Genomic DNA, 25,212 nt, shown 5'->3' with positions numbered 1-25,212 from the left:
AGCAGCTCTTGTATTGAACAGGGAAGGGAGGGAGAGACGCCACACTGTGCGTGTCTAAGTGGCACTATATAATTCACCAGCGAGGCATGCCTGGATGCACGGCTGCCGCCTGTCCACAGGGACTCTCAGTTTACACTCCCGACCTGTTATGTATTGTACCAGGACTTGCATTTAGCAGGGAGACAGCATTCACGTGCCTTACAGCTCCTGTTCATTAGTCTTTAATCAGACTCCTGGCACTCAATCCCTTAGAGCTCAAGGTCGGATGACATTTCACCTACTCCTTCCTTACCACTTCAATGTGAATCTCGTTTCATGGGGGCACAGCCTACAGCTCAGCTGAGTTATCTGTTTGCTATTCCTGGTCTCAAAATTCTGCAAAGTTAAGACTACAGAGGCAGGAATAAGTCCAGTTTGAGATTTTATTTATTTATTTATTTAAAATTTTTATATACCGACATTCATCCAGGATATCATATCGGTTCACATTGTAACATAAACTGGCGCTAGGCATGGCGCTTTACATTGAACGATTAAAACATGCGAACAAGGTATTAAAAGGGGGTGGGAGATAACATGGGAAAGTTTGCATTAAATTATATTATAGCAACGTTTGCAAATATATACATATGTACAATGGAAAAAGACTAAGAAGTGCAGGCAGGCTAGTGAGGGAGAAAGGGGAGGAGGAGAGAGGAGAGCTGAGAAGGAGGGAGAAGGAGGGAGGAGCGGGGAAAGAGGTAGGAGGGGGAAAGAGGGAGGGGAGAGAGGGAGAGAGGGAGAGTGAGGGAGAGAGGGACAGTGAGGGAGAAGGGGGAGGAGGAGAGAGGAGAGCTGAGAAGGAGGGAGGAGCGGGGAAAGAGGTAGGAGGGGGAAAGAGGGAGGGGAGAGAGGGAGAGAGGGACAGTGAAGGGGAAAGTAGAGGGGAGAGTGGAAGGTGGATATAATGGATAGGAAGAGTGAAAAATTAGGTGTATGCTTTAGCAAAGAGCCAGGTCTTAAGCTTCCGCTTGAAAGATTTGAGGCATTCCTCTTGCCGTAAGTCAACTGGCATTGTATTCCAGAGGGTCGGCCCGGCTATAGATAATGCACGGGCTCTCGTGGAAGTAAGTTTGTAGAGTTTAGGAGAAGGGATAGGCATGGTTGCAAGGTGTGCATGTCTGGTAGGCTTAATAGACTGGTGTAAATGGAAGGAATCGTTAAACCAATTCATTTCAGGGTTGTATAAGGCCTTATGGATTAGAGAGAGCGCCTTATATTGTATGCGGGAAGCTATTGGAAGCCAATGTAAATCTTTTAGAACAGGGGTAATATGGTCATGTTTACGTAAGTTGGTCAATATCCGGGCTGTGGTGTTCTGCAGGATTTGAATGGGATGGATGGCATTGTTGGGTAGGCCGAGAAGTAGGGAATTGCAGTAGTCAGTCTTGGCGAAGATTGTAGTTTGAAGCACTGTACGGAAATCGGGGGGATATAGTAGGGGTTTGAGTTTTTTTAGTGTGTGGAGTTTAAAGAAGCCGTCTTTGAGTATGTTATTGATGAATTTCTTAAGTGTGACATGACCATCAAGGATGATTCCCAGATCACGGACTTGTTGGGCAAATTGGAACTGCGTAATGGGGGGGAGGATTGGTTGGTTTTGGGGTGAGATGAGCATGATTTCAGTTTTCGTGGTATTAAGGGCTAGGTGGATGGAAGATAGGAGATTGTTAATGGAGAGGAGGGTTTCATTCCAGAAATCCATGGTTTTCGATAGAGAGTCGGTGATGGGTATGCGCAGCTGAACATCATCAGCGTATATGTAATGAGGGAGATTTAGACTGGAAAGGAAGTAACAGAGAGGTAGGATGTATATATTGAATAGGGTAGAGGATAGGGAAGAACCCTGAGGGACACCTCGGTTGAGGGGGATGGCCTTGGATACGTGATTTCCTAAATGAATTTTGTAATCTCTGTTGCTGAGGTAGGAATTGAACCAGTTGTGGGCAACGCCTGTAATGCCAATTTCAGTCAACCGCTGTAGGAGAATAGGATGGCTGACGGTGTCAAAAGCGGAGGATATGTCAAGGAAGGCAAGAATGTATGATTGCCCTTTCTCAAATCCTTTGATAATGTGGTCTGTCAGGGAAAGTAAGAGAGTCTCAGTACTATGAAATTTGCGAAAACCGTATTGTGCGGGGGCAAGGATATGATTATCTTCAAGGTATTCTGTAAGTTGCTTGTTGACAGTTTTTTCAAGGAGTTTAGAAATGAATGGAAGATTTGATATAGGGCGATAATTAGCTGGATCAGAAGGGTCAAGTTTGGGCTTCTTTAGAATAGGTTTGACAATTGCCTGTTTCAGGGGGAGGGGTACCTGCCCAGAGTTAATGGACAGGTTAATGATTTTTGTTAAAGGTTTGGCAATGATGTTGGGTATTGTGAGAAGATGTTTAGTGGGTAAAGTGTCAGATGGGTGAGTGGACGGTTTGGCTTTCTTGATAAAGGTTTCTATTTCTAGTGTGGAAGTGCAGTCTAGGGAGGAGAGAACTTTAGTATAGTTACTGGTCTTTGTTTGATTGATGGCCAATTCGAAGTGGTTGCTGGGACCGGTAGAGGAGGAGAACTTGGATAGCAATTTATCTACTTTGGTTTGGAAGAATGTGGCAAGTTCTTCGCATTTGGATTTGGCTACTACATCAGGGATGTCAGGAGTAGTTGTCTTGGTGAGTGAGTTCACGTAGTCGTATAGTACTTTAGGATTGTATTGGAATTGGTGTATTTTGTTGGCATAGAAGTCTCGCTTTGTCATGTTAAGTTTGTCACTATAGAGGTTTAGGGAGGATTTAAATTGTGCCAGGTGAGTATGTGAGGGATTCTTACGCCAGATCTTTTCAGATTTCCGAAGTTGTTTAAGGTTTTTTAGCTCTTGGGAGTACCATGGTTTCTTACTCTTATTGTTTTGCGGACAGACACGTTTAGATTGCAGGGGACAGGTGGTGTTAGCTATGCTGTTGGTAATGTCATACCAGGAAGCAAGTGCTCTATATCTCTTTAGTCCATCAGAAGCTTCCTGTAGTAAATCCAGGTATAAGAAAAAGTTCACTTTTCCAGCCATATTAAGTCTTTTTTTGGTTTTTGCTACTATAAAGAGTGAAAGCTGGTGACCCTTTATGGACTAAAGTGATTTGAGCATAAACTTAGTAAGAGGTTACCAACTCATGCCCTCGAAAGCTTATTTTGGGGGGGGGGGGGGGCGGGGATTTTACTATCATGCCTTAGCAAAAAACAATTAGGTCATCAGAAATAGACACTTTATTCACAATCATAAGCATCTTGTACAAGGCATTAGCTTCTTCCAAACTTTAGAATAGGACTATTTTTTGCATTCTGTTCTACCAAGTGCTTCTCCTACAAACTGAGATGTATTGTAGAATGTTTCCAGACACCCCATAAAGAAAATCCTAACACTGAAAATCCTCTCTACAGAGATTGTGGTTTCCTTGGGAGGGAGAGAGAGAAAAAAAAAAAAAAAAGTCAGTAGTAAGCTGGCTGGGGACCCCACACCCCCCCAAACTCTCAAGCTTGCAGGAACAGATAGCTACGGTATGGTTTCTAACAGACTCTACACAAAGACCACTCATCTCCCTCTCAAATAAAGACAAAATAAAGCTCACATAAATAAGTCCTCCAAAATTTGTAAGTCAAAGAAAAGAAAATTATATATACACACACATCCCCCCCCCCCCACACACACCCCTGTGTCTCAGTTGGAGTCTACCTTTAAACTATATCGGATCCAATACTTCAGTCCTCTTATGACCAAGACATGGCATATGTGGACAGTCATGCCAGATAACGAAGAGGACATGCATGAAACAGTGTAGAGGTGAAGGAGGGAGGATACGCAGGAGGAGGGAAGAATCCAAGATGCTTGTCTGTCCAACGCCCCCCATGGCCAACACAGGATCAGTTATCTAAAGTGGACCTTTCCACTCGGAACTGGAAAAATCCCAATGGAAGCATGGAGAAAGTGGGAAAAGGGAAACACAGAAGTAAGAGACCAGAAGCAAAATAGCCAAAAAAGGAACAAAAAAAAGTTCCCTCTAAGGTTTTGGCCAGCTCCTAAAGTTTTCACAATATTTTTCCAACCCCTAAGAGCATAGCATCTACTAGGACTGAGTTTCTCTTGATAAAAAACAAAACAAAAATTTAACACAAGTCCCTCCCCCACCGGACTGCCCAATCCACCTCCTGCTCCCTCTGTTCCATTTAGGTGCTACCTCCTCCCTATACCCTGCCTCTCCACCTCATGGTGGCCAGCAGAGTCCACTACTCCCCAATGTCTGGAACAACCTCTCTGATAAGGGGGCTCTCCTTTCACATATCCCCAGTTGAGAATACCTTTGCCTTTACCCTGGTTTCTCAAATCACTAACCACAATCTTTGTGGTCTTGTATTCAGAGGTTTTAGTCTACCCCATTTCCTCTTCTGGTTCTTTCTGCTATTGGTCAAGTTGCTAATTCTTTGGATTTCCCATAGAAACAGTCAAGTCTTTCAGAATATACTTATATGAAAGTGTTAATATATTAAGAAGCTGTACCGAAGGCTCCAATCTGTGTGTGTAGAGCTGCAGGCCAAAACTGCATCAGTTGTGGATGACCTGGAGACATTCGGCTTGGGAGTCTCTCCCCCTATCCTGAAGATATTTGGCATAGCCCGTGTGTGTTACTTTCTTCTTGGCTCTGCCTAAAGCATGCACATCTTCCTAGAGGCAGAGCTTCTGACTACCACCTCCCCTCTCAAAGTCTTCATGCAGTCGGAGCTATAAGCAGCTTGAAAATGGCTGGGAGTAAGCTCACTAAGACTATATGCCGGAGCTGGCCCAGCAGCAAGTGCTGCATAATGCCATGTGGAAACAGTGAGGTTATGTCGTCTCAGCCATGGCGATACCCAAAGCAAAGCTGGTTTGTGAACCCTAGTTGAGGACTGGGCTGAGCGGGAATAAAGGCAAGGCTGGGGATAGCTCCAGAGAGCTGCTAACGAAACGCACATAGCTCAAAATAACTTGTATTCATTACTGAACAAGTGGCACAATCTCTGGTTAGCATGTTAAACCAGTGGATGCTAGCTGAAGATTGAGTTAAAGTAGCTCAATATACATTTTTTTTTTAAAAAGCTTCACACGCCCCCTTTCAGTATTAACTGAATCATTAAAAGCAATTTAAAAGTTAAACAGAATAACAGTATATCGCTAGATGTTTTAGAAATGCAGATTAGAAACCAGACATGAGACTTTTGTCAAAGTGACCCAGCTATCATGCAAGGATCTTGCTGAACAAGGCTCAGGAAATGAGCAGAGATGAAATGGTACATTTCCTTCTGATCAATTCCCTAACCTTTCTGCAGACTCGCCTTGTTAGTATCACGGGACTGCTGGCAGGAACAAGAGAAGTGGGAGTGTCTGCATGTGGCTGGAGAGAAGAAGAGGCTTCAAAGGCAGACACAAGGAGCTTGAAACCTGAGGAAGTAGTTTTCTTTCCTGCACCCAATGCCATAAAGCATGAAGACCAGGGATCAGACCGGCCTGAACAAGCCACAGAGCCCAGAGGTTCCAACTGTAGACTTTCAGAAAAAGCCATCTGTCCCCTGCCATTCAATTCCATGAACAGCAATATGTGCACATACCACTATTTCAGCTGTAATATTCAAGCCAGGACAAAGATTTAATTCAGAAAGCCCAGTTCCAAAAGGGACTCCTGGTTACTACTACAGTGCAATCTGAAATTTTGCACAGAACATAAGGGGATGTAGTTTGTCCATTTTAGAGGCAATGATCTCCAGGCTAAACTGGAACAAGCTGAGGCTACAGATACTGCATCCCAGGGGTGGCCAACAGTGGTCCTCAAAAGCCAGACAGGCCAGGTTTTCAGGATATCCACAATCTGCATGAGAGATATACTTGCACTGCTCCCTCTGTATGCAAATCTCATGCATATTCACTGCAGAGATCTGAAAACCTGACCTATTTGCAGCTCGAGGACCTGAGCTGGCCACTCCTGCTGTATCCAATCCAGTCCATGATCCAATTACATTTTTTGTTAACCTGCTAAGGTCTACTTAGACAAAACCACGTCTAAACCTGCCTAGCAGGTAAAGGAACACCTTCTTCAGCACTGTCAGTCATCCTGAAGTGATTTGGGTCAGGGGTGGCTAAACTCCAGTCCTCAAAAGCCACCAACAGGCCTGATTTTCAGGACTGCCACAATGAATATGCATGAGAGAGATCCGCATACAATGGAGGCAGTACACGCAACTCAGATGCATATTCATTGTGTAGATCCTGAAAACCAGGTCTTGAGAACCAGCACTGGTCACCCCTGGGTTTAGGCAATTCCTGGTAAACAGGGTTCAACAAGTTAGGCTAGGGCAGCATTTCCCCAACCTGCTTCTAAAAAGGTACACCTAATTCAGTCAGATTTTCAGACTGCCACAATGAATATGCATGAGAGATTTACATACCCCGTGTCTCCAATATATGCAACTTTCATAAGCATATTATGGATATCCTGAAAGTCTGACTGGTAAGGTTTGCCTCCAGGAGAGGGTTGGGGGAACACTGGGCCTCTAAATATTGGTCCATCAGTAGGCACTGCTTTTTTTCTCCCACACATAAGTACTTAGGCAGGATCAGCTACAGAATGAAGCCAGTGATATCCAAGCACTCCCCCCCTTCACCCCACTGGCAGACACCGGTGCAGTGCTGCACTGCCCCCAGGTCCCACTGGTAGCAGCAGGCACATCCCTCATCAGGCACCAGTGTGTTGAGTTTTAGGTTTCCAGGCAACTTGGTACCTGGGATTTTCCTAGCTCCAATTATGATCACCATCAAATCACTCAAGGAGAACAAAAAAAAAAACCACAGAACTCTGAACGGCCACAAATGACAGATCCTTAATGCAAGATTCTACCTTGGAAATTGAAGTACTGGTCAGAAATGCTGAAAACTTGAAAAGCCAACAAGGTGGCTTTAATTTTTCCCTGCACAAGGCTGAGATGCAGGTTCTCTCAACGGAGGGGGAAGATATACATTCCACCTAGGAGTGAGCATGGCAACATCTCCCAGAAGATACTGCAGATTTCTTTTGGCACTTTGCTCAAAAAAAAAATAATAAGTTGCTAGCTCCTGCACTAGAAACTGAGAACTTCTGGGCCCAGGCGCAGATTGTGTTAGGTATGAGCAATGGTGGGAGATCTACAGAGATCAACATGTCTACAGTTAAATTTATATCCCTAAATGTTAAGGGTTTAAATTCTGGACATACGAAAAGGCTTTTCTAATCAGGAGATGGGGCATTTAAACGCTGATGTGATTTATTTGCAAGAAACATCTTCAAAAACGATATGAAGGTCTCATGAGATCTGATAAATACCCAAATCAGTTCTGGGTGGCGGCGACACTCAGGGGTGGGAATCCTAATTCATAAGGATTTACACTTTGAATTGTTGGGCTCATAGCAGCCCTGAGGATCAGGGTCTCTCTTAATGTGACTTTGGGGGGGGGGGGGGGGGGGGGGGGAATCATACGCTATGCACAGTATGCGGTCCCACCTCCCAAAAGGAAGCCTTCTATGCCACTCTTCATACTTTTATAGCAGACAAGGCAGAGGGGAGTGTAATTCTTGGTGGGGACTTTAACAATTAATCTGCAGCTCGGATTCTACCCTTTCTAGAAAAGCTCTCAAAAACATCATTACTCTTAATAGTGGGAGGGGGGGGGGGGGTAGATGTTTGGCGTTCTCGCTTTCCTACCTCAAAATGTTATTCTTCTTACTCATATCCTCACAATTGCTACTCTCGCTTAGATATGTTTTTGATAGATAAAACTATAATATGGTGAGAGCGGTGGACATTGAACCCATAGTATGGTCAGACCATACTCCCATTTGGTTTCAATTACACTTACACAATTAATGACACTGGACAGCGATATTGGCGGCTTAACGATTCCCTATTGGAGGACAGTGCCTTTCACAAGCAGATAGTAAGGGAAATACAAGAATATATACATCATAATGACACAGGAGACATTAATCCCGGGACGCTCTGGGAGTGTATGTTAAACAGCAAAGGGGAGAGGGAACGACAGAGCCTGATGAATATTCTACACAAACCTTGAACTGTCTCATATTTATTTATTTATTTAAAGGATTTATATACTGGAGGTTCCTGTATAATATACATATCACCCCGGTTTACAAGGAACGGTAATTATCGCTTCATATAGCGGTTTACATTGAACATGTTAAAAACTACGTAACAAATACTTAAACATGAAATACTTAAACATGAAAAACTTAATCATGAAAACAGAAAACTAATGCTTCATATAGCGATTTAAATTGAGAGGTTAAACGTAAGTGACAAATTAGAGTATCTTACTAAGCAGCTCATAAACATGCGAGTTAATAAATAGATAGCCTGGTGATATGTTGTCAACATGAATATATGTATATATGATTATATAAAGTATCCTAAAAATGGTAAAATGGACGTACAATTCGAAAGTTTTATATCCTCGGTAAGTTATATGCTAGGGGCTTTGAAAGTGCAAATAGACATGGTAAAGTCATTCTTCCTGCTCCTAACTGTAAGGGAATGCTTGTTTGAATAACCAAGTCTTAAGTTTCTTTTTAAATGTAGCGTGGCATGGTTCCAGACGAAGGTCTGGAGGAAGTGAGTTCCAGAGCGAAGGGCCCGCTGTAGATAGTGCACATTTCCTCAGAGAGGATTTTGCGGGTTGGGTGATTAGTCTGTTCTGATACGCGCTTCTAGTTGGTTTCGTGGATGTATGTAGCTGAATTTGAAACGTTAAGTTGAGAGGATGCGGGATACAGCTCGCTCCGGGGAAACATCCAGGAGATAAGAGATAAACTAGTAGCGCTGGACTCAGCACAGATAGCGCATCATTTGGAATTGGCTCAGCACAAGTTTTTTTTTGAGGGAGGGAACAAAGCTGGGAGGTATCTGGCCCAAGCCACTATCCCAAAAAATTAAAGATTCAGAGGGGAAGATTCTAACAGACAACACCTCAATCAGGCAAAGATTTAATCAGTTTTATGCTCAATTATATAGCAGTGATCTGGCTATACAGGCTGGAGCTATTACCCGCTTACCTGTCCGATATACCACTCCCAGCCCTGACAGCTTCTCAGCAGCAATTTTTAGACATTACGGAAGGAGAACTTCAGGAAGCTACTAAATCCCTCAAACCTGGCAAATCACCAGGATTAGATTGATATATGCCGAGGTTTTATAAACAAATTTTCCACAGCAACAACGCCCATTCTCTTAAAAATTTTTACCTCATTGAGAACGGGGACTACATCATCATCACAGGCTAACACGGCAGGGATTAAGATTTTGGTAAAACCTGGGCGGGATCCGACACTATGTGGATCTTATAAACCCATATCTCTCCTGAACATCGATGTTAAATTACTAGTGAAAATTCTTACTAATAGTTTGAATTGTTTTATAGCACAGCTAGTTCATAATGATCAAGCGGGTTTTATACCAGGGAGGACCACCGCTGACAATGTCCACAAGATCTTGGATAACATTTGGTATGCGCAAAAACACAAGCTCCCTTTCTAGAGCCTTAACAAACACCTTTTCGGCATCAATTGATATGGTGCACTGGCCTTGCTTCTTTCAGATTATGGAAAATATGGGTTTTGGGGCCCCCTATTGTTACGTCAGTTGTATAGTTCTCCCAGGGCCTGCCTGAAGATAAATGGTGGCTACTCACCCACTTTTGTGGTGGGTAAGGGGACCAGGCAGGGTTGCCCGCTATCCCCATTGCTTCTTGAGCCCATTGCAATCAATGTCAAGACGTAACGTCAATAATCACTGGGTTGGTTGTGGGTAGAATTTCCACTAAAGTCTCCCTCTATGCAGATGATATTTTACTCACAGATCCGGAGTCCTCACTTGAGCATATGACTGATGAAATGGAGGCATTTAGTCGAGTCTCGGTATTCTGGGTTAACTGGGAAAAATCTGAGATACTTAATCTCTTCCAAGGAGGTTACTCGCTTACAAGGGCTATTTCAATTTAAGTGGGCAAAAATGCAGATAAGTATTTAGGAATTCAGCTAAGTGCTACTCAGGATTTACTCACCATAAATTACACACCCTTATGGAACAAAATGTAAGGACATGGAAGAATGGAGCCATTAACATATTTCATGGATGGGTAGAATGGCTGTCTTTAAAATGACTATTTTGCCAAAACTTTTATATCTATTCCAGATGCTACCAATTCTGATCCCAGTCCCACTTTTAAAGCAGTAGCAAAGGAAGTATATGACTCATATGGGCAGGACAGAGGCCAAGAGTGGCCAGATGGGTACTTACCCAACCTAAACTACAGGGGGGCTTAATGTTCCTGATATCGCTCGATACTATTGGGCTGCCCAGTTTAAAAAGTTGGTTGACTTGCACATTACATGACAGTCTAAACAATGGGTGCTCATAACCCAAGAGCTTCTGGGACATGGTATCTCAGTAATCTTATCTAGCAACTCAGAAAGACCTGGATCGTAGAGCAGAGCACGGTTCTCCCACCCTCCTGCTATTACAGCTGTGGCATCAACATGGAACTCGATTGCTGGGTAGGAGGGAATATCATGCCAGCACCAGTTTATATGCTAATAAAGCGTTCAGACCTGTTTTTGAGAGTCCGGCTTTTGGAGTATGGAGGTGGCAGGGAATACAGTATTGGGGGCATATCTGGGGGCCAAAATAAAATGTGCTCATTTTTTAGTCCTACAACAGGCCTATACCCTACCAGCCTCTGCTACATACCCTTATGTACAATTAGCCCACATGATTGACCTACATCTCAATTTAGGAAAGTCCAAATTCGAAAAGATCTGTGAGAAGGCCAATTGTTGTACTAAAGTATTTTCCTGGATATACCACTTACTAACTCCACAGGACAGGCCTATACATGCATTTCAGAAGAAGTGGGAGAGAGGTCTCCAGGTAGACTGGACACCCAGGGATTGGAAGTATAATTTTCAGAATATAGGCAGAGGGAATATTGCTACTTCTCATTGAAAAGTCATATAAATTGCTTTACCATTGGTATGTTTGTCCTTCCCAATTGCATAAATTTGCACCACACTGCTCAGACATATGCTGGCAGATATGTACGGAGGTGGGAACTTATTTCCATATGTGGTGGGATTGTCCAAAGCTACAGGCAGCCTGGCAGGTGTTCCAGTGGATGAGGGATCTGGTCCCTGGGCTAGCCTCACCCACACAGGTATTACTAGGTACAAAAATCCCAGGGATTACGGATGACCATAATCATTTAGCCCACTACATGACGACTGCCAGTCGATGTGAAATTGCACGGATGTGGAAGTGTCCAAGAGTACCAACAAAAGGTGCATAAAATTTATTTATTATCAAAAGTGACAGCCTATAACAAGAGAGAGTCTCGCTTTGGAAAAAAAAAAAACGATATGGAAAACCTACCAAATGTGGCTGTCCTCTCAGGAAACCTGCACCCAGGAACAGACGATAACCCAAATTACCAGTTAGGCTCTGTTTAACAGGGAATTCAGATACTGCCATGACATATCCTGTCTACCTTTAACCTCTAGCATTACTAATCAATTCCTCCAGGCAAGAAGTATATATGAGAGGCAAGGGGGGGGGGGGAAGGGCTAGGGTGATCACAAAAGTTTTGGTAGTTATGACGGTGTGTAAATCTATTCATAGCTTCTACTACAGATATATTGCTGGTTCTGAAAGTTGACATTGTACACTGACACTATTCTGTGGTGTTCTGTTACTTTATGGATATACCATGCATGATTTGCTTATTGCACTGCTTGGAATAAAAACTAATTACAAAAAAACAAAAAGCTGAGAACTTCTGCATGGAAACTGAGACAAGACATTTGAAATGACAGAAGTTAAAAAACCTTGTCCTGATGGAATCACAAGTATTGCGCTCTGCAAGAATAGGCATGTCACCAATTGACTGAAGAAATGTAGTTTTAATTTATAGCCTTAAAAAAAAAAAAAACCCATACAATTACACAACTCAATGACAAGAATCCAAGCTGCACCTTGAGACTTCATCAGGACTATTTACATCCCACCGTGGAGCCACATTTCACAAAGGAGGAGAGTGAATTTTACCAAGGGAGTCCACCCCCCTTTTTTTTTTTTTTTAATATAAAAAGGGAAGAGAACATACTTTTGACAGTAGCTGTAAGACTGAATTGTATCAAGAAGCACGTATGAGTCAAAAAAAAAAGTTTAAGTACTTAATGTTTGAAACTTATTTATATTGACAAACCCCCAAAACGTAAATCCCAGAAATTGGCTGCAAGGGCTCATTTAGCATACAACCTTTTGAGGGATGGAGGAGTTTCCAGCTAAGCCCTTATTCTAATTGGTTACTTTAAGTCTGTGGGTCTTTTTGGATTCAGAATCAAAAACAGGTGGAAATATATTTTAGATTTTTTAATAAGGTAGGGAGATTTCTTTAGCATGCAATAATGGTTGGTTAAATTGAAAGATTCAAAACCCAAGCACTGCTCAAGCGAAGCCTCACTTCCTGTCCAGTAGGATTCCCCTTTTTATTGTATTACAGCTCTTAAAAAGGTGCTTCTATTACAGCTTTGTCAAATAATCCGGACTGACGAGGGGCATCAGTTTCCAGATCGGATTCATACTTTGAATGAGACAATACCTTCCGTCTCCGATGCCTCGAGCAGAAACCTTCCAGCTCACCCACTCCAATGTTGGGCATCTCAGAAGTTTCTTGCTCCATTTCTTCCCTGAATTGTTTTGAAACTGCTTCAACTCGGTCTGCAGGTAAAATATGGAACAAGAGGCTTCCCAAGCCACAGAATCTGAAGAGTTTGTGTCTTCAGAATTTTGAAGATCCGCCTCCTATTAAAACCTTGCCTTCAAAGGTGCAAAACACAAAAAAAAAAAACCACAAAAAACTCACCCCTTTACAGTGCAGGCAGCCATAAGACAGGGGAAACCACACATCTTAAGCACCAGCCAGTATTTTTAGGAGCCAGAAAGTTTTCCTCCTTTTTCACCCTCTTGCCTGCTAGATTTTAGTTTATTCCATTTGTCTTCAGGTTTGGTATTTTTTATCCTTCCCCTCCCCCGCAGCATCCAAGACATCCATCCCCATGGGCTGTACTGCCACTGTCAAAGAGTCAAAGCAGCTTCGTGCTGTAGGCTGGCGGATGCCTGGGGCCCTCTGCTGCTTCTCCTTCCTGCTTAGCATGGGCAACTTGCCACTAGCACGGTGGCTCCTCACTGCTGCTGTTCTGTTGGCATGGGAAGGCTCGCCACTGCTACCAGGCTTCCTTCTAGTAATGTGGTATGCAAAAAAAAAAAAAAAAACCACAACCCATACCTAGTACAACCTGGATGGTTTCGCTGTTCACTCCCAACAGGCTGATGGCACAAAGGAATAACGTCATTCACACCAAGAGAGGCTCCATCTCATGGACAGGACAATCCCCATAACCTGGGCAATTTGTCAACGAGAAATCCAAATACAGCGAGTTTATCTTTCTCCTCAAATCGGGGATGGGTTGCAGCAGGGGCAAACAAGGGGGCAGATGCAATAATTATGCGCAGAGAGCAGGTGCTGAACAGTCCGCGCCTGCTTTCATACAGACTGATACAGAACAGTGCACTCCGGTGGAGCGCACCGTTAACCCACATTTGGATGCGCGTTTGACGTGCTAGCTTTACCCCTTATTTAGTAAGGGGTAACAGCACGTCGAAAATGCACATCCACCCCCCCCCCCCCCGAATCTAATAGCGCCTGCAACATGCAATGCATGTTGATGGCCCTATTAGTTATTCCCAGGCGATACAGAAAGTAAAATGTGCAGCCAAGCCGCACATTTTACTTTCAGAATTTAATGCCTGCCCAAAGGCTGGTAATTTCTGCTGGTGCTGGAGAAGTGCACAGAAAAACAGTAAACTGCTTTTCTGTACACTCTCCGACTTAATATCATGGCAATATTAAGTCTGAGACCTCAAAAGTAAAAAAAAAAAAAAAATAAGTTAAAAAAATTGGCCCACAGGTCGGAAGATGGACGCTCAATTATGCCAGCTTCCGTTTTCCGAACCCGTGGCTGTCAGCAGGCTTGAGAACAGACACCAGCAAAATTGAGCATCGGCTGTCAAACCCGCTGACAGCTGCCGCTCCTGTCAAAAATGAGGTGCTAGTGTCCCTAGCGCCTCCTTTTACCGTTGCATAGGCCACCCTCCTGAATCGCGTGCCCAGGAGTGGCCTGTGCGCTCTCCCGCGCGTTTTTCTGAATCGGCCTGTTAGTGCACCCCTCCTGGGGACACCATGCAATATTTAAATTAGAGGGTCACGTTAGCAAGGAGACACTAGGGTTGTGCAAGCTAACAAGAGCCCAAGTGCATTGGCTGTCCGCCGGTTAGGAAAACAGACGCCGAGTTTATCGGTGTCTGCTTTCCTAAAATGCTGCACAGCCAGGGGTTCAGGAAACGGACGCTTGTCAATTGAGCATATTTCCTGCACCCGACTACGGCACTTTATCATCTTGTTTAGTTTTTCCTCCTATTTAATATCGCAAAGATATTAAGTAAGAGGCAGTGCAAAAAAGCAGTTTCTGCTTTTCTGGGCTAGTTCTAGCAGTGATCAGATATAAATTGCCTGCTCCAGGCTCCCCCCACCAGTTCACCAAGAAAAATGATAATTTCCAAGTTCACAAAAAAAAAACCCCCACACTAAACCCATCTATGGTTTCTACATTGTTCATTTTGTTAGTGGGACCAGATGAATATGCAGAAGGAAAACATACAGTTTGTATTAAAAATATTTATTTTCTCAAGAGCTTCACTATCCACCATATTCCAGCTCTATACAACCCCCTTCTGGTGGATCAGAGGGAGGTGCAAATGACTGCCCTTGTGGCTCAGGCCACAGCACAGGAGTTAAGGGAGTTGCCAATGCAATGAAGCTGGGGGGTAGTCACAGGTACACCCCTATAAGCTAAAGGAGCAATGCTGAGAGCAGATCCTGCCTTCCCTTCCTAGCTAGTGAGACAACATTGCAGGGTGAGGGGATAAACACTACTGCACGCTTACAGAAAGCAGGCAGATCCTTTCATTCTCTATACATTTGAGCTGTGCTCTGTACCACATTTACAATTTAATGTGAGCGAGGGGAGAGGCAAACAGGTTCATAGTTCAACATAGTCTGCTTTGTTAGTAACACCGACCTAGACTATGATGTCTCACATCCTATGCAAATGTCAAGATTTCATGTCTTCTGTTCATTACCTGAACTGTAAACCACAATCAAATGAAAGGGATACTTAAAAAAAATCTGACTAGTTTCAAGGGCAGCTGAACTTGAGCTAGACCACAAGATCTCAAGAAAGCCAGAACCACAGATTAACCATGTACGGGCAATACAACGTGGCCTGAAATCAGAAGAGGATAAGCCATGGCTGTGGACTTTTGATTACAGATAGGGATGTATCAGCAAAACGGCGGGCGTTGTGCAGAATTAAAAAGGAACCGCCATGTCCATACTGCTTGCTAATGTGTTTGCTGCTTTGGCTGGCAGCCCCTGGAGACAGATGGCACTTTAAGACACTGCTCTTACAGCAGTGGCCAGTAACCCACTCTTCAGGAGGCATGTCCTACTCTTGAAAGCCAGAAGTTCCCTCCGTTTCAAATCGTTTTAGCTTTTCGTTTGTACTTCGCTGCTTCTCTTGCCTGTTCTTACTACAAGCACACTGGAAGAGGAGGAGGTTGCTTCTCCTGTGAGCAAGTGGGTGCCAGCTGCTTCATACCAACGCCTGCCAGCTTCTCCAACCGGTCAAAGCCTTCCCTTTGGTCTTGTGTTTCACAGATTACTGAAAGCCGATCAACTCAAAACTTATCTAGGCCAATGGTGCCTCAACCTGGCCCTCAGAGAGCCCTCAGCCAGTCTGGTCTCCAGGATATCCACACCGGAAGTGTTCTTTGATGGCAAGTGAGGAACTGAAGCAAAAGGCATTGAAAATAAATAAATGGTGTAATAAAAGCAAATAGGAAAACTAAAGTTGCACATACACCAGGACTGAATGTTATTCACCCAACAGCTCTGAACAAGTCGGGAAGCATGAAGTTACAGAACTTAAGGAAATTAAGGAATCATGGGATAGGAGGCAATCACCTACTGTGGATTGGTAACTGGTTAAGAAGAAGGGAACAGTAGGTCTGAATAAAGCACCTGTCCTAATACTGATCCCTGAGGCACTCCATTAATCTATTCATAATGGATCTGGACATACAGGGATGTGAACAGTTATCAAATTTCCAGACAAAATTGTTCAAAATAAAGTCACAAGCTGATTGTGAGGAATTACAAGAGGACTTTGCAAGACTAGGAAACTGAGTATCTAAATGTCAGATGAAATTTAATGTAAACAAGTGCAAAGTGACGCATAAAGGGCAGAATAATCCGAACTATTGGATGCCCAGTATAGAATGCTGGATTCTATACTGGGCATCACCACCCAGGAAAAGGATCTTGGGAGACATGGACAATGCTTTGGAAGTTCTTGGTTTTCCGTGCAGAGGCAGTCAGAAAAGCAAATAGAACGTATTATAAGGAAAAGAATGGAGAATAAGATGGTGCATGTGTGTAATTTATCAATCCATGGTGTGACTGCACCTTGAGTGCTGTGAACAGTCCTGGTCATCCCATCTCAAAGACAGCAAACTTGAAATGATGCAGAGAAAAAAAAACTGATCAAAATGATAAAGGGGACTGAATGGCTCCTCTACAAACTGAACAGATGGACTCTTCAGCTTGAAGACAGCCAAGGAGATATGACAGATCCATAAAGTCATGAGTGGTGTGGAACAGGTAGATAAGAAGTAACTGATCCCATTTCAACAGTACTAGGGGACATTCCATGAAGCTAATGGGGTAGCACTTTTCTCTGGGTTTGTTTCTAAGGTATTTTTCTCCACTTAATGCACAATTAAACTGTGGAATTTGTCACCAGAGGATGCAAATGAAAGTAGGTAGCTGAAGACTGGAGAGTAGCCAATGTAATACCAATTTTTAAGAAGAGAGTTTCAGGGGTGATCTGGGGAAATATGGACCAGGATGCCCAATGTACTGCCAAGCAAACCATTCAAAGTTTTGCAAAAAAGCTCGCAGGCTATATAGTCAGATACGGTTTCAGTTTGGGGAGCATGGGGAGAAGAGGAGAGGCAAGTCAACATGGATTTTGCAAAGGAAGCCTTGCTTTATATTGCTCTGAATTGCTAAGTTTACTTTGCTAATATTTAAGCACCAGGTATCCTGTCTCCTGGAATTTGTACAGTCCTGTCCACACCCCTCAAAACTTCACCTCCACTACATCCAAAAGACTTCTGCTCATTTAAGAAAATCAGAGCCAGATCACCCCAGTCCTCAGAACTAGATACCTTATTTTTCGCTCCATAAGATGCACTTCCCCCCCCCCCCTAAAATGTGGGGGGAAAAATGTCTGAGCGTCTTATGGAGCGGAAAAAAAAAGCAGCTACAACCCCCCCACCCTCCTGACCCACCAAATGTCCCTGGAGGTCCAGTGGAGGACCGGGAGCTATCTCCTGCACTTGGGCTGTCTGAGCCATTTTGATTACTGGTAGCCGATGGCCCAGGTGCAGGAGATCGCTCCCGGACTCCCACTCGACTAGGGAGTTTTTGGCAGGTCTTGGGGAGGGGGGGTTTCCCCCCACAGAAAGAGAACAATAAAAGTTTTCTGATCTGGGGAGTGGACCAAAATAGCCCTCCCCAGACCTGAAAACGAAATGGACAAAAAAAAAAAAGAAGATTTATGCACTCCCCTAATTTGCTCCACAAGGCACAGACAACCGGGAACAGAGCCAGTTTAATACTTTTTTTTTTTTTTTTTTTTTTTTTTAGTTTTCCCCCTCTGAATCCTAGGTGCGTCTTATGGAGCGAAAAATAAGGTAATCCTTGATTTATAGGCAAACCCTCCTCATAGGCTGGCAGTCAGGGAGCTGTGCTCTGGAATAGGACTGCCAGCACAAATGCTCTCAGCATGCGCTCAAGTCCCACCAAGTCCATTATATCAGAGCACAAAGCACAACAGATTACAAAAATTAAAAAATAAAATCTGCTAGAATGCAGCTGAAAGTCAGCCTCCTTGTTTTCAAAATCCACCGGGAGTCATTGACAAGCTTGTTCCTTAGTCATAACCTTCCCCCTTTTCTCCCAACTGCTGTAATGGTCTGAATGACCTATTGTGTAAGACATTTCAAATGTAAGTCACTACTGAATAGATTTAGGTAATGATTTTACTGTAGAACACACTCCAATTGTTAAGGATTTCAGAAGATTTTGCACTAAGATTCAGAGGAGCTGCACTACACTTTTTCACCCTTATCACTTCCCCTACCTCCTCCCTTGAGATCAATTTTCTCCAAAAATGTGGACCTCTCACTAAAGGCTCTTTTTCACCAGACAGTTGATATTCATAGGCATGCCCTCCCAGCCTTTAGCACAAGACTGCTATTGTCAACACACCCACAGATCTTCCTGAACAGGTCACCCTTCAAGAATGAAACAGTTAAAAAAAAAAAAAAAAGAATGATACACATATGTATACATGTACATACATATCCTTTTATCTTTTATCCTCTCGAACGATGGACTCTGGCACTTCCAGGTTAAAGCACCTTAAGCTTTAACCCATATTCTCTATTGTATTATGTTACAATTACTTCCTGCCTTTACCTCCTATCCAGCTATTTAAGCTTCCAAGTTTTTTACTCCTTGTTAAATGTAACTTTGCCTTATTCACCTCTATTGTTAATTACTTTTGTTACTGCTTCAGTTATACCCTTGTTCTATGTAAACCGATCCGATATGGTTATTACTATGAAGGTCGGTATAAAAAAGTGTTAAATAAAAATAAAATATATAGCACTACAGATTATATAAAGTATTTATCAAGGTTAAAAAAAAAAAATGAAGTAGCACCAACTGGCACAGACAGGAAAGCTGCAAAAAGAATGCATGGAAGTAAGATGCACCAAAGGCAGGCAGGAAACGGAAACAATCCCTCTAGAGCAGGGAGAGGAAGGTTTTATACACCCTGCAGAAAGCCCAGAGGGCCAGACTACTCCGGGGCATTTCCTGAGCCCGGCCTCTGCCCTCTGGGCTGCTGCTGAGGCCATGCTCACAACCCCTTAAGGAAGGCACCTCAGCCATTACACAACAGCGACACCTAGCAGCCAGACTGTGTCCCTCCAAGCTGCAGTTGCTTAAAGAGGTACTTCCATGAAGTAGTGAGTGATGGGGGGTGTGAAGACTTGTGTAATCAAAATTTTGGGGTTTAGCAGTATTTTTTGGAATATTTTATAATTGGCTTCACAATGAACAAGTAAAATGTTTTGTACATCAGTGAAAAACCCACTACTTAGATGTATTTTTGAAGACTGCTTTCTCATAGGTAGAATGTGCAAGGGTGTGAAGGCTTACATGTGCAGAGAAAGCAGAGGCTGCCTGGCGTGACGAAACTCATGCCTTGTTACCTTTTTTGATAGATGGATTTATACATAGTTACTTGGATTTTTAATGGACTTTATGTGAAATACATCGTTGAGACCAAGATTTCAGCTGAAATCAACTGGTCCATTTCCCTCTAGAAAGTTTTAAAAAGGATTCTAAGGGTTGGAGGCCCTGAAGACATGAAAAATGAGTTGGGTCTGGAGGGGGAGAAACACTGGGTGCTTGACTTCCATTACCAGAAATATGAAGGAAACTGAAGTATTTTATGTGCAAATGTTACGTGGGGGTTCAGACAGATGAGATCAGTTTCCCTACAGTGCACACATACAAAAAAACCAAGTCATTGTGGATTTTTGGTATTGAAGCCTCGTTCATACCTACCCCAAAATCCACATGCCAATTATCCAAACCCCAAATCTGCTGGCCCCCCCCCCCCCCCCCCCCCCCCTTTGTTGCTCACAGTGCAAGACTGACAAAAGTACATTGCTGTAGAGAACTACATTGATTGCTGATCTCAAAGTGGACTAAAATTAGGCCAACTACTTAATTGAGAATGAAACCCTGTACTTATGTTTATGGCAAAAAGCTCAAGTTTAAAGGGATTTGGACTCTCATGCCTATCAGAACTGGGCAAGATTCAAAAGCAAACTGCATCCAATTATCCTCCCATATACTCAAAACTAGCAGGATTACACAAGATATATTTTGGAAGTTAATTACTAGGTGGCCTATAAAATGCCAAATTTCAATATCAGAACAGCATTACCAGACTGCCAGTGTCAGTTCATTACTATCTTTTCCCAGTCCTACTTAGACAGGAGCGAGTTGGCTACAATCAGCCACTCTTTGGTTACCATTAGAAAGGATTATTGCATCTTTACACCAAGGGCTGCCAGATCCCAGCCTTTGATGCCTTCAATTAATTCAGAATACAGAAAGTGAAGCTTACTGATGGAGCCAAGGATCAGAAGCCATGAAATTCCAGTTAAATTGGACTTGCACTGCCTCATCATTCTAACCAACGTTCCCTATACCTTACATCCACATCAAGTTCTCTTAGAATTAACCCAGTGATTTTAGATATGCATGAAAAGAAATTCGTTATAGAGAAGTCAACTTTGCTCCTGCTCTCATCTCCGCACCCCCCCAAGGGTCCTACCTCCTTATAGTTGGCATAGTCCTTTAGAAATTGGAGGGAGAGAACCATATGACAAAACCCTACTAGAGACCAAAAAGGGAATTTTTTTTTTTTAACTTGCCAACTAAATTTACAAATATTTGTTTCAAACAGAGGTAGATGCGTTGTGCCTTCCATAGTTTTAGCCTCTCTTCGAAATTTTTTGCAGGTAAAGCTTACAGCCAATGCAGGAAGAAGTTTAGCTGCACAAAATATGCCTTAAAAACAGTACTGTTTAGCAGCCTCACATGGAAATCCCATACAAAATGAGGGCATTAAGCAGTACTCCCTGATGTAGGGAGATGCATTGGCCTGGCCAGGGTTGGGGTTTTTTTTTAGCACTGGAAAATTAACTCCAGGGTCAAAGATAGAGTTAAGTTTACATCACTACTGTAATGGCACTTAAAACCTGTAAAAAAAAAAAAAAAAAAAAAAAAAAAGGAAAAGGCACATTTCATAGATAAGTATTGACTTATCCAGCTACCTGGCAAGGTTCATCACTGCCAATTAGCTAGAAAAATCAGTAGTTGGCTGGCTAAGTAGCAGAAAACCACACCAGATAGCCATACAAGTCAGCATTTATCTGGCTAAGCAGCAGCAGCTGCCACCACTTACCCAGAGATATCTGCTTGGCATATATGCTCCCCCTCAAGAGTTAAGTGTGCATTTGGCACAACCCATGCACATTTTTAAAGGCAACCTGCCTTTAAAAAAAAAATCTGATGCATTTCCATAGCAGATTACTGCATCGGGAGTTAAATTTTTAATCTGAGACTTAATACCATGCACTGAAATAAAGTACACAATATTTAAATGATCAGTTTCCTGCATCACACTGTCGATGCAGCTAGAAGCAGCCACCTACCAGGTAAGCATGCCTGCAACAGCACATCTTTTGGGGGGGGGGGGACATGCTAACAGCAACGAACCAGTATATGTGGAGGCTTCCAAACCTACTCAAGTGAAGGACCACCTTAGGTTATCCTCAATTTGGACACAATCCTAGAACTTATGAATATCCTGAGTGATCCTGAAACCTGGAGTGACTAGTGGGGTCTTGAGGGCTGTTGAACCACAACTCCTATCAAGTTCAACAAGCTGGACAATGCACTACACTGAAATCCAAGCACTTCCCTTGAAATTGAGTAGTCCTTTCCCCATAACCAAACAAGTTAATTGTTACAACTACTTTTTCACACTTAAAATATGAAAGTCTGCCAGGCATCTGGAACATTCAATCAACTCGGATCATCAAGAACATTTTGCACATTTTGCAACCAATTCGACATAACATAAGAGCATGCCATACTGGGTCAGACCAAGGGTCCATCAAGCCCAGCATCCTGTTTCCAACAGTGGCCAATCCAGACCATAAGAACCTGGCAAGTAACCAGGTAGTATTTCCTTTCTATTGAGATGAGTAAACTTTTTTTATTTTTAAAAGTTCCCACTACTTAACCACTCCCAGCATTAGGGATATAACAAAAAAAAAACCCACTTATGCAGCTTTGACTATAGCTTTAAGAAGATGCTTCTGAATCATGCACCAAGGAGGAAAGATTTAGAAAAAGGGCTTTCGCAATTAACATCTTTCCTTACTAAAGTGTCAAATTACAGCAAAACTGAACTCCTAGAAATAGAACGAAAAAGCACATATTCAAGATACAAGTTTTCAGCAACTCGCTAATGAAGGTAAAAATACTGCCTTTTACTGCTATGAATGATAATCATTGCATGCAATACTTCAGGGTAGAAGCCTTGATAATCGGCCCTATTGTTCACAAGTCTCAAACTTGTGCCAATTCAACCCTTGTTGTTCAAACTCTGAAATACAAGCCCCACTACGAGCAACACTGCCATGGTGACCTGAACGCAGGTAAATCATGCGCCTGCAAATAATTAGCCCAGGGCTTCTTTTGGCGCGGAAAAGTGGGCAATTTGCCTCTTTCCGACAAATAAGCAACTTCGCCCCACCACCCCCCGAATTTCCGCAAGTGGGTAGAACGAGATGGGGGAGGGGAGTGCTCTTAAAACGAAGAGATTCGCGAACCTCTATCTGGTAGGACCGGCAGTGTCTCACACACCTCCCGGTGACCTCCCTTATAAAGGGCGTGGCATGCAACCAGGTAAGCGTCGGCCCTGCAGATCGCGGGCACCGCTGCTTTGTAAGCGTTTTCCCTTTCGTTTTAAAAGCACTTCATGTACTATTTCGGCAGCACTAGAGTGCATGCCTATGCCAATTAGGTTACCGGAATCGGAGGCATCGGCCTCAGCCCGCGATCAGAGCCCCGCCTTCCTCGGACTCAACTCCCGGGAGACTGGGAGGGGGGGGAGGGGGGAAGAGAATCTCTCACCATAAACACCACCATGTCCGGGCACAGAGCCAGAGTCGTACCGGACGAGCCAAGATCTTCCCTTCACCAACGCCACCACTCCTCTGCACCAGGCCGGTGGCCGAGAGCCGCAGTCGCCGCCCTCCCCAGACACGTGCGCGACACAGCGGCCCCGCCTCCCTAGACCCTGCAAAGGGGAAGAGGGAGAGAGGGAGGGGGGGACACGCCCTACTCGAGCTAATGCAATACTGTCCAGACTCAGTTTGTGTCCTCAGCCCGGGATCGGCATCTCCCTCCTCTCCCCACTAACCGAGACACGGCGCCGCCCTTACCCCGCCCTGCGGGATCTAAAGAGTCACCGCTGAGCAACGAAGGCGTCCCACCCCAAAGCACCGCTGGAGGAGCCATCACTACTATTGCTTCCCACCCACCTTCCCTACTGCGCCGGACCCTATGACCCGAAAAGGGAAAGCTGCCGGCCTGCGGCACTTCCACAGGCCGGCGTCAAAACCCGCGCGCACACCGGCGGCTCAATCTTCCTTCCGCCCGCCCATCCCTGCAGAAGTGCAATCCAGCAGCCGCTGGCACCAAAACCTCCCTGCAGCAGATCGCCACGCAGCTGACACCATTCTCCTTCCCTCTTTAGCCCCCCACCACCAAACCCACACATGGGCTGCTAGAAATCCCGATTTAAGCGCATTAAAGGCTTAAGTTTGGGGTGGGGTGGGGTGGGGGGGGTTGCATTTTATCACTTTTTTATCCAGCTCAGGCTAAACCTCATTCTTATCGCAGCCTCGGGGCTTTCCATCTTAGTAGTATCAAGTCTCTCAACCAACCACCACCCCTCCGGCGCACAAACGCTTCTCAAAAACTTCGCAAAGCGAACAAAAACAAGATATTTGCAAGGAGAAGTATTAAAAGTAAAACTTACTGCTTGTTCCCGGGCCTCCAGAAATTAATTAAAACAAAATCAAACATAAGAGTTCCTACACACCCAGCAACTCCAGCTGGAACTCCCCAATTTACTCCACGCCGAGCTTCCCGAGTGCGCAGGCGCGGCCTAGTCCGTCTCACGCGCCATATCCAGGGGAAGGAGCAGGACAGACGGCCGCGGGAGCCAATAGGAGTGAGCATGGGGGGCCCTCGCTCCTCCAATAGTGGCCTAGCCGTCAAAAGAGCCTCACGTCTATTGGTGGCTACGATTGTCCGTCACATCCAAGTCCCCCCCCCCCTCCCCTCACGCTTCGGATACGGAGTTAGGAGGAGGGCGGATCTCTGGGGTCCGGAGAGGGAGCCCTTGGCTAGAAGCACCCTCGTGGCAAAGGCAGTAAAATAACGGAACCACTATAATGACAGAATGGGATTTACCGGATACCAAGAACCACATTTTAAAAGTACTATGCTTAATTATGATAGTTGATTAGAAACCACTATTGGTGCAGGAACTCTTCATAGAGCCCTGTTGTGCCGGGGGTGGGGGGCGTTCAGCTGTTCCTGTCTATGATATACGTTTATATTTGGGTTTTTCCTCCAGTCACTTTATCCTGTTAGAAAATGCGGGTGGGGGAGATGAGCACCCTCGGTCGTTGATGGGACCCTCTTATTTTTCTCCACGTCTAACGGTTCCGGCGAGCGTGAAAACTTTTGTGCATGATGTCATCGCGGTTCTCAGCGGGCGGGCCGCCAGCTTATTCAATATTTCTTAACCGAAAGTGACTGGTGGTGTGGCATTTTGCTACTTTAATTTAGGTCCATGTCGCGTGTGTGTTTTTATTTTCAATTAGCTCAACCCTCGGCTATTTAGTTTGTTTTTTTTAATTCAAATTAGAACAGCACACGCATGACAATCTGCCGCGCCTGCTGCCTTTGTACAGGAAGCACCAGCCAATGAGATTTCAGTGGACGGGCGCGGCTTTAACCAATTAGAAGAGCCAGGAGGCGGAGTGGATGGATATGTAAGACTTGGTTAGTTGAGTGGTAGTGAAGCGGCTCGGACTTGTTCAGTTAAGAGTTCCTGGTAAACCTTAAGCTTTTCATGCGTTGGGCACGCTTATGATCGAAGTAATCCTGTGCGGTCCTTTCGTAACAAAAAAAAAAAAATTCTTATT

The 25,212-nt window shown here is 44.1% G+C and overlaps 1 protein-coding gene across 16 annotated transcripts in view; it reads right to left on the bottom strand.

The window, feature by feature from the left end:
- MAP4 (microtubule associated protein 4) overlaps nucleotides 1-24,172 on the bottom strand; it is a 456,329-nt gene extending 432,157 nt beyond the window's left edge. For 13 of the 16 annotated variants that reach the window (XM_029588164.1, XM_029588168.1, XM_029588169.1 and 10 more), the window contains exon 1: nucleotides 24,036-24,172. The gene's annotated coding sequence lies outside the window, so the exon portion shown is untranslated. Of the gene's footprint in view, nucleotides 1-23,125; nucleotides 23,377-24,035 lie in introns of those variants that run through there. The other 3 variants (XM_029588167.1, XM_029588166.1, XM_029588165.1) reach the window with 3 other exon arrangements.
- Between the last annotated feature and the right edge of the window lie 1,040 nt (nucleotides 24,173-25,212).

This window comes from Rhinatrema bivittatum, chromosome 2 (genome assembly GCF_901001135.1).
Source record: "Rhinatrema bivittatum chromosome 2, aRhiBiv1.1, whole genome shotgun sequence".
Taxonomy (NCBI): domain Eukaryota; kingdom Metazoa; phylum Chordata; class Amphibia; order Gymnophiona; family Rhinatrematidae; genus Rhinatrema; species Rhinatrema bivittatum.
Note: the sequence above shows the minus strand (reverse complement) of the source record. Positions and strands in the feature narration are given on the sequence as shown.